The following is a 16,944-nucleotide window of genomic DNA, read 5'->3' on the forward strand; positions in this document are numbered from 1 at the left end:
AAGCAAATAATACCGCTACATTAAAAATCAAAGACAAAGTTTATTTGAGTAAATGTTGAGGGAATTTCTGCGATAGTTGAAAAAATACTTTAAAAAAACAGAATTTAAGAATTATGCATTGTAAGAAGATGGCATCATGGAAACATTCCATATTTCTTAAAATTTGAACTTTTATAGTCATCCATTTCTGCGAATACAAAACGTCCAGGTAGAACTCAAGCATGTGATATCGCAACATGTTTCCATCCTGTGAAGAATGTTGCATACCATCGAACCCCAAGGATCCCTTCTTAGAAAAAGAATGGGTGCAAAGATGCAAAAGGGAAGATTCAGTCAATCCAAAAACATAACGCATTTGTGTTCGCCTTTTTTCTCCATATGATTATCTGAGAGATCTAAAAAATAAGCTACTCGGTTTTCCACTTGTCAAAATACTTAAGAAGGGAATTAGTCCTTCCATTAATATACCTAGGCCTGTATTACATAGAGACTCTGTAATCAAATCTGAATTGGAAGAACGTTATAAAAAACCCAAGAATGAAATTCTCGAAAGCACCATGGTAGTTTGTTACAATGTAGCTACTATGCCAGGCGAGGATAGCAAGAATCCTTGCAGTCAACTTCTAAGCTCCGATCAAATGAAATTAGATGTAAACTTCGTAAATAAAGAAAAGGAAACGCTTTAATGGAAGCAATAATTTCGTCTTCTTTAAACCTTTCATAAGAAGTTGAAACGATCCTACACAAATTTACACCAGGACGTGAGGTAACATTAACCAAAAATAAATTATTGTTATTGAATTAAATCAAAATTATTTATTTTAGTGTTGTAAGAAGAAAAATTAGCAGACTGGAATCTTTTTAATCTTTGGTGTTTTTGGTGGATTGATTAATAAATGCAAGCAACCAATTTCTTATAATTTTAATAAGTCCATGGATAAGGATTTACTTAGTTTCATCATCCTGAAGCTAGAAGGAGTTGGATTTAAAGTTTATGCGATATTGTTTGATCTCGAAAACCATATCCTGATTTACTTCAAATAAATTCTCGGTTGTGAATCCAGCGGATGCTTCCCGACAAATATCTCTATTTCCTTATACCCCTCATCTAGTTAAACTCATCTGAAATCATCTCTTGCACAAAGGTTTTTCATTTCCTGATGAAAACGGAAACTTTTCTTCATTGAGCAAGTATTACTTTAGACACATTTTGGACTGGAGTGACGGAGATTTTACGAACATCATAAATTATCCATAGAACGTCTTATTGTCACTGGAAGTGGACAGTAACAAGTCTGTATAGCTTGTCACCTTCTCTCTAGGACATCTGCATGCGCTATATCTTACTTTCCTCCAGATCAGAAATCAGTCCAAGCAAATGGGATCCATATTATCAATGACTAGTACGATCGCATTAATTGGCCTATCGTCAATGACGCCAGTACGTTGAAATGTGGATTTGGACGACATTTACATAAACGAGATGCTCTCAAAAAATAATTTTGAGTATGAGGATAAATGACATATCAAATGTACTTCCTTGGCAAAACATAATTTTAATTTCAATTAAATATACCTTAGACCTCTATAATAACCCCCAAAACAAAGGACTCCAATATTGTCTTACTGTTCGCCTTAATCAAGACATTTTGGAAAAAAATTCTCAAGAATAAGAGCTCTAGGTGGAGATCACTCTCATTCATCTTCCTCAGAGTTTATTCAGAGATTTCGCATTCTTCTAATTTGAAAAAAAAATCACGAATTGCTTAATAAAAGACCAGCAGTGGAACATTATCAATATTTTACATAAATTATAATAAAATTTTAAAAATTTTGTCATTAATTTAAAATATTTTTTTCTTGCAAATCGTCCTTAGATATTGTTCTTATCAATAATATCTTTTATTTTACTATTGTATTAAGATAGTACTTGTTCAAGGAGTTCTTATACTATAGTCTATAGATTATAGACAGTAAAGAAGTCATTGACTTAGTAGTAACTAATATGAATATCCCTTCTCTATTCCAATGACGTCACTCGATTGGTACACCTAGGAATTTAAATTCCCATTTTCTAGTGCCTACACCGTGAAATAAACTAGAGCATTGGCAAGAATGACTCCGATGTCGATTCCAATTCTTCTATGAGTCCAACAAGGACTTACAATTATAGCTCTGCAACAAATCCTTAGGGTTACACTCAATTTTTTTGAGCACACTCGAATGTTTAATCAGGTTTGGAATCTATTTAAAAAAGAATGTTCACTACTCAGGCATTAAATAATAATGAAAACTGCGAAGGAAAAGAAAATTCATTCTTCAGATTACCAATTTCAAAAAATACCAGTATCAAAAAGTAGGGATTTTCACAAAGAAAAATTATTCTTTTTAATGAGCAATGACATCTATTCTTTTAAACTAGGGTTTAATAGATATTTTTACTGAATCAGATAATGTTTCAGCTGTATAATGTCCAGACTCTCCTATTCTTAGGCACTGAGTGAGCCAATTGAGAGTAGACTATGACCTTTGAGTCATGGTCTACTATCACTATGTATTTGATAATTTTCTTTTCTCTTTCTATCAAGATCAAGGGTCATTGAAGGAAAATTGGTAAATAATTTAATATTTCTGTTTAAATATAATCCTTAATAGCGGGTCTCTCAATAAATTATTCGTATAAAACAAAAATAAGAGCGAAAATAGAATTACTGCAGTGCAAAGTTTTTTGACTGGAGAGCAAAGGGAGCAAAATAATTATGAAATGATATGTTTTCTTCTTTTATCTCTGATAAATTTTGTCATAACTCATAACATAAGAATTTCTCCTCTTCCTAATTCCCTACTTAGGATGTTAAATAATAAACAAACACGATAGCGATTCAATCGAACGGACGAACTGGTGCAAATAAGTGATATATATAATATAAATCCGTTGTCATTTATCGTTCGCCATGATGGATTATTTATATTTGAAAAGACTCATGGATGGACGAACAAGCATACCATCAGATTAGAGAAGAGAAGTGATTACAGATTTTCCCTTTATTTTGATCCAGGATATTTCGAAAGAGGAGGAGATTGGCTGTGGTGATGCAAACCACGGAGAAAATTTGGGGAGGCACTCAAAGGTCGGGTTGTAGGAGAGGACAAGGAAATGAGAGACGTAAGTGAGGAAAACTGTAAAGCTCACTACAGTTGAAGTAATCTGGAATCTGAATAAAAAGATGAGAACGACGTTCTTTGTCTCTACGTGAACCATCTTTCTTATACAAAGAATATGAAACAGGAAACATTTCGTTGTCACTCAATGGACTCCTCGGAGTTGTGTATCTAGGACTTGGAATGAGATACTTTCAAATTATCTCAAGCCAAGTTATGAGTTAATTCTTACAAATAATTTTAATATCATTATATATTAATAATTATAGATTTTACAATATATGTATGGATTTTATGATTTAAAATTTATTTAATTATTTAAAGGAGAATACTTTATTTAATTAGTATTATTTTTATAAATGATAAAATCCATACATATATTGTAGATATATATAATTGAGATGAAATCTATTTCATTACTGAATAAAAAAATTATGATGATTATAAATAAAACCTTTAATATTATATATTTGAATCATATACGTGGAATTATTGTAAAATTTAGATAAATCCTGTAAGAAACAAAAAAAGATAATGTTCAAAAATACAAATTGTATCTGGATTTACAAACAGTTTCAAATGGTGTGCAATGTGTTTTTCTAACATCTTTGGAAACCATAATATAATTCTCAAATGTGCTTCAAACATTTTGAAGAAATACAAAATTCAAATTCTCAAGCCATTCCAACATTCTTTAAAGATGTTAACCTTGAAGAAATTGAAGGAGAAATATGTCAAACCAAAGTTTAAGTCTTTAAAAATGTACCTCTCTTCGGTATTTAATTCAAACCATATAAAAATTTTAAGTTGCAAGTCTTTACATTCCAAAAATTGTTCTAATAAAACCATCGATAATTCACTTTAGTTAAGATTCGTGGAGGAACTTTATGTTGTCCAATTAATATATTGCGCCAGGAACTGTTTGGATCAATTTGTAAAAATAGAGGCTTTATTCAAATCCTATATAAATCAATTCCAAAAAATGAAAAAAATTGTAAACTCAATAACTGGAGTAGCGGTTCCATTAATTAAGTCGTCCATAAATGTCGCCAAATGTCATAAAATTTTATTTTTTTACTGTGTCTTAAGTATATTAGTATAAAAATGCACATTCATTTACAAATGCAAACTACGGTTAGCAAAGAAAACAGAATAGCTTCTTCTACTTGTGGAAGACGGAGAATGGTATACGAGATTAAGTAAGTTAAAGAAATTATTATTTAAGTAATTATTCCATGTTTTCATAATAATTAAGCTCAATTTTTTTTTAGTATTAATTTATTGTATAAAGTTCTTTTTGGGCCATTTGATATGCCACAAGGGGGCGCGGAAATTTCGTGACGTAACTCTTCTCATAGGGCTCTGTTGATTACTTATTAGTTATTATAACCAACAGAGCCCTATGAGAAGAGTAATAATAACTTATTACTTATTGTATAATCTTGTATTTCAATTAACCTTGATGACGTTGTATTTTAATCAACTCTTCTATTTTGGAATAACATTTGAAATCCTAAAAACTTGTATTTGAGCAAAAATTGATGGGCTTACTTCATGAATACAAACCAAAATCAATGTAGATATATGTTAAAAGGGTTTTCTAAAGTAAACAAATCAGTCTTTATGAATTTACTATATTAAAAGTTAATAATGTAACACTGTTAATAATATTTTCAGGTAATTGTAAGCTCAATGGGAACGCCCACTTTGAACTTTAAACAAACCACACCATCAATTAAGCGAAAGGGGAAATATCCATGCATAATAAACAAATATAAATTAGATATTTTCTTACTCAGTTGTATGTATAAATATATTTTACTATCTTTGAATATTCGGGCTAGATTATTTCTAACTATGATTAGTCTTATAATGACTCATCAAGCTTTCTAATTCTGTAAAAGAAATAAAGCAGGAACCGCAATGGAATTTTTTAATCTTCACATGAACAGTTTCAATATGGCTCTTCAGGTTTCCAGAGAGTGAAAAAGAAAGAGCAGTCATTATTTTGAATTTTATTTATTTTCTCATGAACAGCTTCAATATGCCTCTTCAAGTGTCCGGATCGTGTAAATGAACTAAAACATTGACTACATTGGAATTTTTTTATCTTCTCATGAACAGTTTAATATGGTTCTTCAAGTCCAGATTGTGTAAATGAACTAGAGCAGTAATAACATTGGTATTTTTTTATCTTCTCATGAACACCTTCAATATGTGTCTTCAAGTTTCCAGCATATGAAAAAAACTATAGCAGTAACTACATAGGTATTTTTTTATTTTCTCATGAACACCTTCAATATGCTTCTTCAAGCCTCCAGATTGTGAAAAGAACTAGAACAGTGACTACATTGTTCTTTTACGATCCCCTTCAATATCCTTCTTTAAGTTTCCAGAGCTTGTAAAAGAACTAGAACTCATTTGAATTTATAGTAATGAATAACACTGTTCTAATAACGGGAAACGATTGACACAAAACCAAGATACTTAATTACCTAGATGGGTAGGTTACAAATATCAAAACAACTGAACCAAGTACTTTAAATAGGTTTCTGCAATGTATATTAAGTATAGAATTTTGTTCACACCAAAACAACATTTATTTGTTGGATAAACACTAATTTATTGCACTTATTTCAAAAAAAGTAGATTGAATTTTTTATCATTGCTACTCAATAAACGACATAATCGTGTATTTTGAATTTTATGGTGGATGCAATGTGTTCTACTTCTGCTTGGAAGATCACAAACTCAAACCACGCAACCTGTTGTGGAAAAACATCCTCTTTGTGATAAATACAACTTATTAACTGGAACCCCCGAAGGTTGACTGGGACAATTAAATAGTGGACTAACTACTATTTGCTGGCTACCGTTGAGAGGGGAAAATATTGCTGTCACCTAGCTAATATTAGAAAAGGAGAATTGGCTCAGAAATGAATAAAATTACGCGTTTAATTATTATTGGATCGGAATTAAGTAAATGTATTCATAATTAATTGACCACATTGCCTGTTACTTGTTGTTCGCCAATGTGAAAACAGGATACTCCAACAATCCAAAGTCGATTATCGATTATTGTTACTTTGTCTCTGAGTCTTTCCCATTCATCAGGCCAACATGATAAATCTTTTTAAAATTGAAGCTGAGAGCAGTCCATGGTAATTGGTTTTTCCATTTATTACTCTTGGTAACTTCCAATTCGTGGGGATTGTGTATTTACAATCATCCACCACGTCCAAAATACTTCCAATAAGTCCGCCGTGACAAGCCAATCTTTTTTACCATTTCTTTCTCCATAATGTATAAGTGCGGTGATCGTTAAATAATGAAACAAACTCAGGGCTTCTTTGCGGAGCTCTCTGTATAAAGCCGTTGAAAAACTTTTCCATAACATAGACAAAATCATACATCCATATGGTCCTTTGTAAAGAATCTTTTAGAAGGAGGGATAATTGTGAAATGAGGATTGATTGGAGACACTTAATAACTGATTCTATTTCATCTTCAACATTGGTTTCAGTTGAATTTTCAGAAACAAAATCGGAAGTAGACAAGGAATTCAAATAGTCCAGTATGTTCAATAAAATATCACACTCATTAATATGATTATTGTGAATGATGTTTTTCAGTAGTTGAAATGAAAGTTCCTTGTTCATGTACCTGAAAACATTGAAACTAAAATACATGACCACATTAATGCATGAAAAGTCTAAATTAACTTTGGTACAAAATCCGATGAAAAATCCATGTGAATCCAAAAATTTAAGATTATAAAATAGCAATGCCTGATCAATGGAGTCATAGCACTCATAAAACACATCAGGTATGCGAGCTCTGTTTAGTTTTAAAATTAGTTTTGATATCGAAGAAATAGTATCGGCCATTTTGAATACATGAATTTTATTTATAATATTTTTAAGATTTGGAAGATCCGAGCTGTTTTGCTCACTAGTTTGGCTGGCTTGGAAAAATATGAGGGCATGTTTGGAAACTGTGTTGGTGTAGCATCCTTGTTTAATATTTTTATAGTGATATCCTTACGCCGATAGTTGTTCGTATCCTCAGATTGAATTTTATAGTCGGGAGATAAAAATGCGAGTCACATATGGCAGAATATTTTGAAGGCTCCTAATGGCTAATTGTTAAAAGAGAGAGCTTTGATCAAAAGACTTCGTCATTCCTTATACTTTGGAAAAATATGTAAACGTCTTTTGGCGGGAGGAGGATCCTTCTTCTTAGACTTAGTTAGCCTGTAGCCACTAAGGCATCCAGGCGCGACAGAAAGTTTTCTAATTACTTGGATGAACTTATACTTAAAAGTGTAATCAAATTTCCTCCATGAAGTGAAAATGAATCCTACTTGGTACACTTCTTTGGAATGGTTGCGAGAGTCTTCCCTTCCTTATCTAAGAATTAATTGGTACAAATTATAATAATGATTAATAACTATCTTACAACTTACAAATACCGCAATATTGGAATTGGTAAAGGTAAAATATTATTAAAATAGCTAAAAATACATACACAGGTGTCAGACAACAGTTGACGTAATCTTAAAAGATATTAGTGGCCTTTAGCAATCCAGCCTCATATTAGCCCAAGCGATAGTGAGTCACACCTCTGGCGGATAATGTATATTTTTATTAAAGCTTTACTAATCCTCTACGCGGCCAGGTCTTGCAATTCCAACATACCCATGGCCATGGGGCTGCATAAACTCATAGGGAATTCAATCTCTATTTTAGAAGCTTTTAGGGAGGACGGCTCTCTCTGAGTTTGTATAAAGCTTACCAACTCACCAGGGAATGCTTTAGACCAAAAAAATTCGAGATAGCTCTTCTTTGTTATAGGTTGGTTAAAAAACAAATAATCAAAAATAACTGAATTAAGGACCTTAAATAGGTTCCTGCGATGTTATTGAGTGTAGAATTTCATTGACACAAAAATGACTTCTATTTATTAGATAAACACTGAACTATTGCACTTTTTCTAAGCCAAAATTGTATTTTATTATCATACCTCCTCAAAAAATGACGTCAATGATCCTTTAGAATTTAATATTTATATAGGTAATATCATATCCTTCAATCAAGGCCGTATTTTGACGTTTATATTCCAGTGCAATCTTTTTATTAAATTAAAGAGGTTTTAAATTAATAAATATATTATTTTATTTAACATAAATATATAAAATAAAGTTGGTAATAACAATTTTAAATTATAATTTTGAAAAAATATCACACACTTCCTTAGTTATAAGTTATGGCTAAGGTTGATAATTTTTAATTATAGTCAGAATAATCACCCAAATCCATCATTAATATTTTGAAAGGCTAAATAAAATTATATTTAAATTAAGAAATTCGAATGAAATATTATTATAATTCATAAAATAATCTATTCAAAAATACTTTATTAACCTAATGCCATCTATAAATATATATAATTATGATAATGAATTATATTTACTATTATAATAAACATTTCAAAAAATAGACATTCTCTATGTTCTTAAGATATCTAACTATAACAATTCGAATGTTCTGGTCAACTATTTCTCAAGGTTAATGGAAATACAAGGTTATATATTAAATATGTTATAAGTCTTATGACTTATACCATTTAGCAATTACCATAATAGAGTTACTATTGGCACAGTTGTCGTAGTATATTGCGGTGAATATTGTCCCTAGCTCAGTGAGGCAACCTTCTATTTCACAATAAAAGCTTGTAGTTAATTAGTAATTTACAAATACTTTGCATTTGAAAGAAAAGTCACATACTCCCAAGTGTTTCAGTTCAGAGTTGTTCTCATCTGTTTGTTCTTCCTCTGGATAAAATTATTCAACAGTTGCCATCACATAATTCAAGGTCGACGATATATTTAATACAGCAGTTTCCTCAAGAGCCGTACAGCTAGCAGAAGAACTTCCGACAATATTTTTGCTTCCACGAATTAAAAGAGATCGATATGCACTTCTGAATTGTCTGCAGGTAGGATTATAACTCCATCCATTGCGTAATCTCACAGCATTTAACCAAATTTCCAAATGATCGTAGCAAAGTTTATATGGTGCAAGGTACGAGAGTTCCATTGAATCCAAATTTGAGATAAAAAAGGGAATAGATTTGATATCACCAAGAGGGCCTGTTTTTCTCATTGAAAGTGTTACTTTCATCCCACTTGGATCAAAGAAATTTTTGTTTAAATTTCCAAAATCATGGAAAATACTTTCTGCAAAATGAAAATTGCTACTTATTCAGTGTTTTTTTATACCCTGGAGCCTTCATTGAGTGACTATTGAGAATGTTAAACACAAACTCAGATGTAGCAAGTGTATCATCTGTTTGAAATCCAGGAATTCCTTGACTGTGACACCATTTTAGGGTACGACTAACACATTGGCAAACTATAGCTTGCAATGCTAAAGAAAATTTCATTATATTTTGATGAAATTTGATGTGCTTCTCAGTTAATTTATTTCCCAAACAAAGACAGTGGTCAATTTGAAGTTCATGCAGTTTGGCTATCAAGTTCCACTCACCCATGTCAATACAGTTCTTTGAAGTGTGCTAAAACACCACGGATATTTTAAAGCGATGAGTCACATCTACTATAGCAACTACATTAATATTGCAATCCTCATCTGGATGAGAAAAAGTCATCGACTACTCATGAATAGGGGTCGTTAAAATATTAACTCCCAGCCAAGACAAAGCAGAAATATTAACTCTTGATACATTCATTGTAACGGATACCAACTTCAAATGCACGTAAAATGCATTCACGTATTATTCCAGCAAGCACACCTGATTGTATGCCCTTGCAAAGAAAATAAGCGGTTGGCAGTTTCCAATAAGCTTGATAACCAACAAGCATACAAACCAAGCCCTCGTTTGCTTTCTCTTCCCCGTACCCCAAATCATATTGTCCGCTGTAATCAACAAAACCATGGCCCAAATTCTTATCATCCTCGACAGTTTCTTTTAAATATATCCTATCAATAATAAGACCTGCATCTTTATACGCATCCCTTCCCTTATGTGAAAATATTTCACGAAAAGACGCTTCCCGAAAGCCCGGCAGACACTTGATGGCACACAAATATCGGCGTAGACTGTATGGTGATTTAAAAAAGAAAGTTGGACGACAAAATTTATACACATGGGGTGAATAGAAATGAAGATTTAGTGGGAAATCCGTGAGCATGGCGAAATAATGGGGATATTTTCTGTGATTTTCAACCATCTCCTTCACTGTCTGAAGTCTGACATCCTGAAAGTGGGTCAAGGCTAATACTCCCTCTGAAGATAATAAAAAAAAATTCTGCAAACCTACCATTACATCTCTCAATTCCCGATTCGCTTTCTTTGCACGACTCAAACTTGCAATGTTTGCTTCAATCTTGCTTTTGGTTTTTTGCATTCAAGACGTTGTATCTGGTGGAAAGGAATAGGAGTGGTCTTTATATAAAATTTAGTGTAAGATATGTTCATGTGAATCCTAGAAGGAAAAACATAAAATATGTAAGTATTATCTTTTCATGTTTTTAATATGTATGCAATGCCAATGTTGTATATTCAGATATATATGTATGACGGAATACTTCCTTGTTTGAGACAATGATTTTGTACAACACCATCACGAACAAAGTCAGACTCCTTAAGATGTTCCTGAACACAACTAGGTGTGTAGTGATGGCTTAACATTTTCACGACTAATTGTCCGTAGCCATTCAACTCTTAATTGAGGATCTTGTGCAATCCGATGAAATGAAATTTATTTTAATTTCACCTTGTCCGATCCATGGCGATTACTACATTTTATTGCACAGGAACTTCTAATCATTTTGTCTTGTTCCAGCCAGGTCAAGAATTTTCATATATACATACACATCTCGAGCTATCTGGACTACATGCAGAAGAATAAAATAACGCACCGGCTCCAAGACACGGCTTATTTTGAAAATGGATTACTCCATTGTTTTTAGTGAAAGATACTTATAGATCGAGACTCTTATGACGGTACCCCTGAGAATAATAAGATCCCATGACATAGTTTTCCTGGTTCCAATGTGCATCCTAATCTGTAACTTGAGTCCAAAGGAATGTTCCAAGACAGAAAGTGGATATCAAAGGGAATTCTAAAATATGACTATGAAACCTCCATTTCGCGAAATGGGATTATATTACCCATTCCGTATACCAAAGATAGGACAGTGGTTGTCAACTTAATCGGCAAATGGAACAAAGGTAGGGCACTCATGAGCGCAAGCTCAAAAGCAGGTTCTAGCTTTGGCTAAAAGGCTATGTCACTTTAAAATGAAAATATATAACTAATTTGTAGGATTGTCATGCGTACTTAATTCAATTACTTAACTTTCCAGGAGACTCAAACGGATTTTGTGCATTGAGTGTGACCAAACCTTCCGCTCTACCTCTCTTCTCCTCCCCTTCTTCCTAGACCCATCCGAGTATCTACTAGTGGCCTACGACTCCAACTCGAAAACGAATATCCAGAAGCCTTGGAACTCAAAATGTTTGGATAAGAAGAGGCACTAACCGTTAACGAGCTTCATGATAAGTTATCACTGGAAAGCGACTGAAGGCAGGGACCTTGATATTAAGGATAGCCTCGAAATCTGAGAAGAACTTAGCTTTTGAATTTTTTATGGGCACCATACGCTAAGCAACAGTTCAGTCTCCCACTATCTTACCACAAACTAATCAAATCAGTAACTGAAGTAATCTAAATGGCTGCGGATTTAGGATGAAAAGAGTACTTGAATAATGTAGAGACTTATGAAATAATCATGGGCTTATCCCCAGACATGGAACAGATGACATGACTCTTCAAGAGCCCCAACAGAAGGAGATTTTGACTTTGTCTCCTCTTTGTTTATCTTCTGTGACAAAATGTTAGAATGGCCCTCTATGATCAAATCTTCAAGTCGAATCGCATTACAGTTCCATGACCCAAGTATCTTATAACTCTGTCAACTGCAGTTACCGTAGAAACTTGACTACCGTCATCTATAGTTAAATAAATTGGAACAAAGATCTACTTCATTACACCCTAACTTTACTCCTATTAAATAAATCCCCCATAAAGAGTCAAGAAAGAGCTCAGAAATTACAATCGAAACAATAGTTGACAATAGTGTGTGATCAAGGTAAAAATGGGCAAGCATTCTGGGTAAGATTTCATAAATCCTCTTCAACGTAATTGGCAAAAATTTAGTTTCTCAACTCAATGACAACATCCGACAGGAAGGCAGAAAAAGATGATCTGAAAACAAGCTAAAATCTAGAAACGTTGCCAAACTTCAATTTGGTAATGTTTAAGTCCTTAAAGTTAACTAAACTCACTTCACTTGTTTCCTCCGATTGCTCAGTTATACTGGACCAAGCTGTGGTTAAACTGGATATAGCATAGGCTTCTTTATAAGCCCCCATAAGGGGCCTCGAAGAGAGCCTAAAGCTTTTGTGAATATTTGTCACGGCCCCGAGCTGAGGCCCAATATCTAATTTATTTATCTCCAGGTTAATGGATGGGATCGCAAACTCTACGTCCACTGTGTCATTCACAGTATAAAATTCTTCTAAAAAAGAGCTGTATTTTGTTAATGATAATTTCTAACTCTCTGAGAAGATCTTCCCTCGGAAGTATAGTAGAGTCTCCGATGTCAATGAGAAGTTATCTTCTTTCTCCCCGATAGATACAAATCTGTTCTTAATAGGAACTTCCCCAAAGGGCTCTTCCACCGGACTAGACGTGCCTTCATCCAAACAAGCCTTGTCTTCCTCTCTAACTGAAGGTCCAGGAAGAGAATCGGACAGAACGGCTTTCGCCGCCTTCTTAGAGTGGCTTGCCACGTGAATGATAAACTACTCTTTTGGAGCAAGAAGTGACCCACAAATGCAGCAAGCACAAAAAGAGGCTGTTTTGTCTTGTGTGATCACCTCGCACGATTTTTCACTCATTGTTCTTTTATTTTATTGTTTCAATTAAAAATATACTTCTTCTCTGTAAAGGGTAAAACAGAAAATAGTCAGGGTGACTAGATACTTCTGAGAAAATGTTGGTGTCTGTTTCTAAAATAGCTAGGGTAGTAAGGAGTTACAAATGTATAGCTACCGAAGTCCGATTACATGATGTCCAACCTTCTATTTCTATCAACATGTACCTTAATGTCAATCCTAATATATTAGTAAAGTCCAGTCAAGGTTTAGTACAAGTCTTTTCAGTCCTTGAAACTAGTCCTTAAGACCGTCTTTCCTTCAGTACTAGAACTGATTTAAAAAAAAGAAAAGAAAGTTGAGTGACATTATCTAGAACAGAACTTTTTTATGTTTTAAGAATGAACTGGACGGGACTGCAGTCTTCAATTCTAAATAGGGACAAACAAAACACTATATAAATGTACAATTAAGTTTTTGCTTAGCTGTAGATTATTTTAATTTTTTCTTCTCATCAGCAATATGATTGTTAGAGCTGTTTAAAATATGACCTACTAGAAAGGAAAAATAATATGCTAACCCTAACAATATGATGAATGTTTTGGAGAAGAATAGCTTGACTCTTTATTAGATTAGCTGCGAGAAGCTATAAAAGAATGTTATTTAAAATAAACCTCATTCTATCTTTAACAAGGATATTGGTAGGGATTTCTCCGATGTCGATTATCAATTCTACTGTGAGTCCAACAAGTACATGAATTTTTAACTTCCTAAAAATCATCAGTATTTCATGAGCACATGCAAATGCATTACTGAGCGACGCTCATAAATCTTGTGCGGGAGCACACTCATCATTTTAAAAGAGTGATAAAATCGCTTATTTATATATGTATATATAATGTTTCCTGTTTCTTATGAGTTCACATTAAAGAAATTGAGAGATAAAAAATAATTTTAAAGATTGCATGAATAGAATGTTGAAGATATTTCTCAAGATAAGCTAGAATCTATTTTCCATGTTGTATCTGTGAGTCTCTGCTGTTTTCGGTTGACAAAGTTAGCTGGTACTTTAAAAAGACTCAGATATTTGTTCCCCCAGAGACACCGCCACCTATCTTCCTATATGGAGATACGGTTGGAAGATAATTCTTTATTATTTGTAATCGAATTTTTCCTATTGAAATACGATTTTCTTATATTTTTATGTAGTAAATCTTGCAGGGCCTATCCTTTTTTTACATTCTGTCCAGAGCGTCCAAGAAAATAAAAAGTTTCGGGAAAAATTTCAAGAATCACTAGCTTTTTCCAAAAACTTACATTTTTGGGTAAAAAACTCAAATATTACATTTTCAGCCAAAAAATTTCAAAAGTCCACAGCTGTTCCGACAAAAAGAAATTTTTGAAAAAAAAAAATTCAATAAGAAAATTAAAAATATTTATTAAAAAAATAATAATTTCAAAAATCCACAGCTATTCACAAAATATTAAATTGTTACAAAAAAAAATATTTTACATTTTTTGGGGAAAAAATTTCACAAAAATTATTTTAAAAACATGACGAAAAAAACAATAATTCCTTAATTTAAGGGTGGTGGGAGGCTACAACCCTTTAGCCCCCCTCCCTCCCGCGGAGAAGTTATATTGCAACAAACCGCATCAATTATATCGGACATGGCTTTAAATGGTGCAAACTCCACCTAGTGCCAAACAAATGAGTGCATCTGCCAAAAAAAGTTGTTCTATAGTGTGAGCAAATATATTTATATAATGATTGGACTAGTTTAGTTCTACAATATGTATATGATCAAGACTTTAACGTAAGGGAAAGTAATTATCTTGAGTAAATGCAGACAAAGAAAATTCATTTACTTAAGCTTGCATTTCATAGCAAAAAGTCTAATTAATCAAATATATGAGTGATCCCTGGGTCCCCACCCTTTTCTTAATCATTATTCCTTCAATAAATATTAAGTTGGGTGTGTAGTAGGGTTTCTTTCTCTTGATCCCGTTTTCCCGGGATTTATCGGGGCTTTACATCTAGGGGGAAATTCCCGGGAAATCCTGAATTTGATTATATCATAATATTTGTTGGATTTAATTAAATTAATCCACCAAAAATTAGGCTATTCATCACTTACTGTTTTTTGTTTTTATTGCATGTCGAATTGGATAATAGAATTAAAAAAAGACAGATCTGCGGCTCTAAAAATAACCCACAAACTATTAGTGGTGTTGTGTCAGTCCTTATTTATTCGGTCCAGTCCAACCTTAGGACCGGAACGAACGATCCTTAGGACTGTCGATCTTTAGACCCATTTCTTAAATGTCGTTCCTTTAAATTTTGTATAAAAATATGGATGGTGTATTAAGCCAAATATGAGATATGTATTAGGATTATTGCACATATCTTGCCAAAAATGTTATTTATTTCATTATAATATAATATGATATAATTAATCACTTTATAATTTATTCTTTTATATAAGGGAATAATTCTTAAAAAAAAGAAGGAAAAACACCCTGAATGACGTCACGATGGATAGACTTGACCTTCTTTTACTACTGACAAGTAAGTCTGGACTGGAACACGGTCCTCAGTTCTAAATAATGACCGGAATAGCATTAACTATCGGTGATGATTAGAGTTGACATTTTTGTAAGGAAAAAAAGAGTACAAGGCCTAGGTAGGAGTTTATATGATTTTGGGGAGAGAAAATGAATTATTGCTATGAAAAGGAGAAATTACTACATTTAAAATAGCATTGAATTCATATTTATTTATTTTATTATCCACTACCAGTGGATCCCAGCATGCCTTGAGTAATTACGCGTCGGCTTAAAGACAAACTTTGCTTCAATAATATAGAAGATAACTCCCCAACAAATCCACAGTGTTACTCTACGTTTTTCATCAGCACACTCATACATAACCATTTAATATTTATAACAATTCTCTCCTTAAGAATTTAAGAAGAATAATAGGAGTTTGAGTTACATAACCTAGGAAGTACTTTAGTCTCTATAGTGCTAACTAACAAAAGCTGTCTCCTTGTATACATATTCGATGCTATATGCCGTTAAGTATTTCATTAATAGAACTACATTGCTGTTTCGTTGATCAAAATATGTAAATGATATACATCAGGGAGCGCTATATACAGTGCATCCTGTACGCAAGTTCAATGTCACGTGCAAGACGCCTGTGAGATTTAATTAAAAGGACTATATTGTTATTTCTTAGATCAAAATATTTTTATTACATGCATCAGGGAGGCACTGTATATAGTGCACACGCTATATTCACTCCATGCTACATGCTAAACGACTACGAGATAAGTATTGACTACATTGGTATATCTTATACAAAAAATACCTTCATTTGGTTCAAAGATTCATAAATATATCTAAATAAACTTTCCCTTATAAATATAGATTTGTAAAATAATCTACACCAAAAATATGTGAAAATGCTTACTTTAGAGGGAAAGTTAGGACCAGGATGACCTGTTAACTATTGAGCAAAAAATATGAAAGAGCACACGCAACAAAATATTTTTCCTTTTTTGATTTTTAAAGGTAGTTTTTTCCTTATTAAAATGTCAACTCTAAAATAGAAAGACATAAAGTTGTATGAATTGGACTAGCTAACTATTTATTATTTCATCTAAAAATATAATTAAATTTCACAGTATTAATTATTGACTAACCGGATTACGTTATATACCAGTATACCAATATTTTTTTAAAAATCCGGGTTACTGCTCATATTCAATTTCCCGGTAAATAAGAAACCCTTGTGTATACATTATTCATATAGGT

General features: G+C 32.7%; 1 long non-coding RNA gene across 1 annotated transcript; it reads left to right on the plus strand.

Annotated features, from left to right (window-relative positions):
• Positions 1 to 4,233: 4,233 nt before the first annotated feature.
• LOC121120506 (uncharacterized) lies at positions 4,234 to 4,994 on the plus strand. Its single transcript, XR_005865081.2, has 2 exons — positions 4,234 to 4,361; positions 4,840 to 4,994. It is a non-coding gene; the product is annotated as an uncharacterized lncRNA (long non-coding RNA).
• The last annotated feature ends 11,950 nt before the right edge of the window (positions 4,995 to 16,944 follow it).

This window comes from Lepeophtheirus salmonis, chromosome 6, assembly GCF_016086655.4.
Source record: "Lepeophtheirus salmonis chromosome 6, UVic_Lsal_1.4, whole genome shotgun sequence".
NCBI lineage: Eukaryota > Metazoa > Arthropoda > Copepoda > Siphonostomatoida > Caligidae > Lepeophtheirus > Lepeophtheirus salmonis.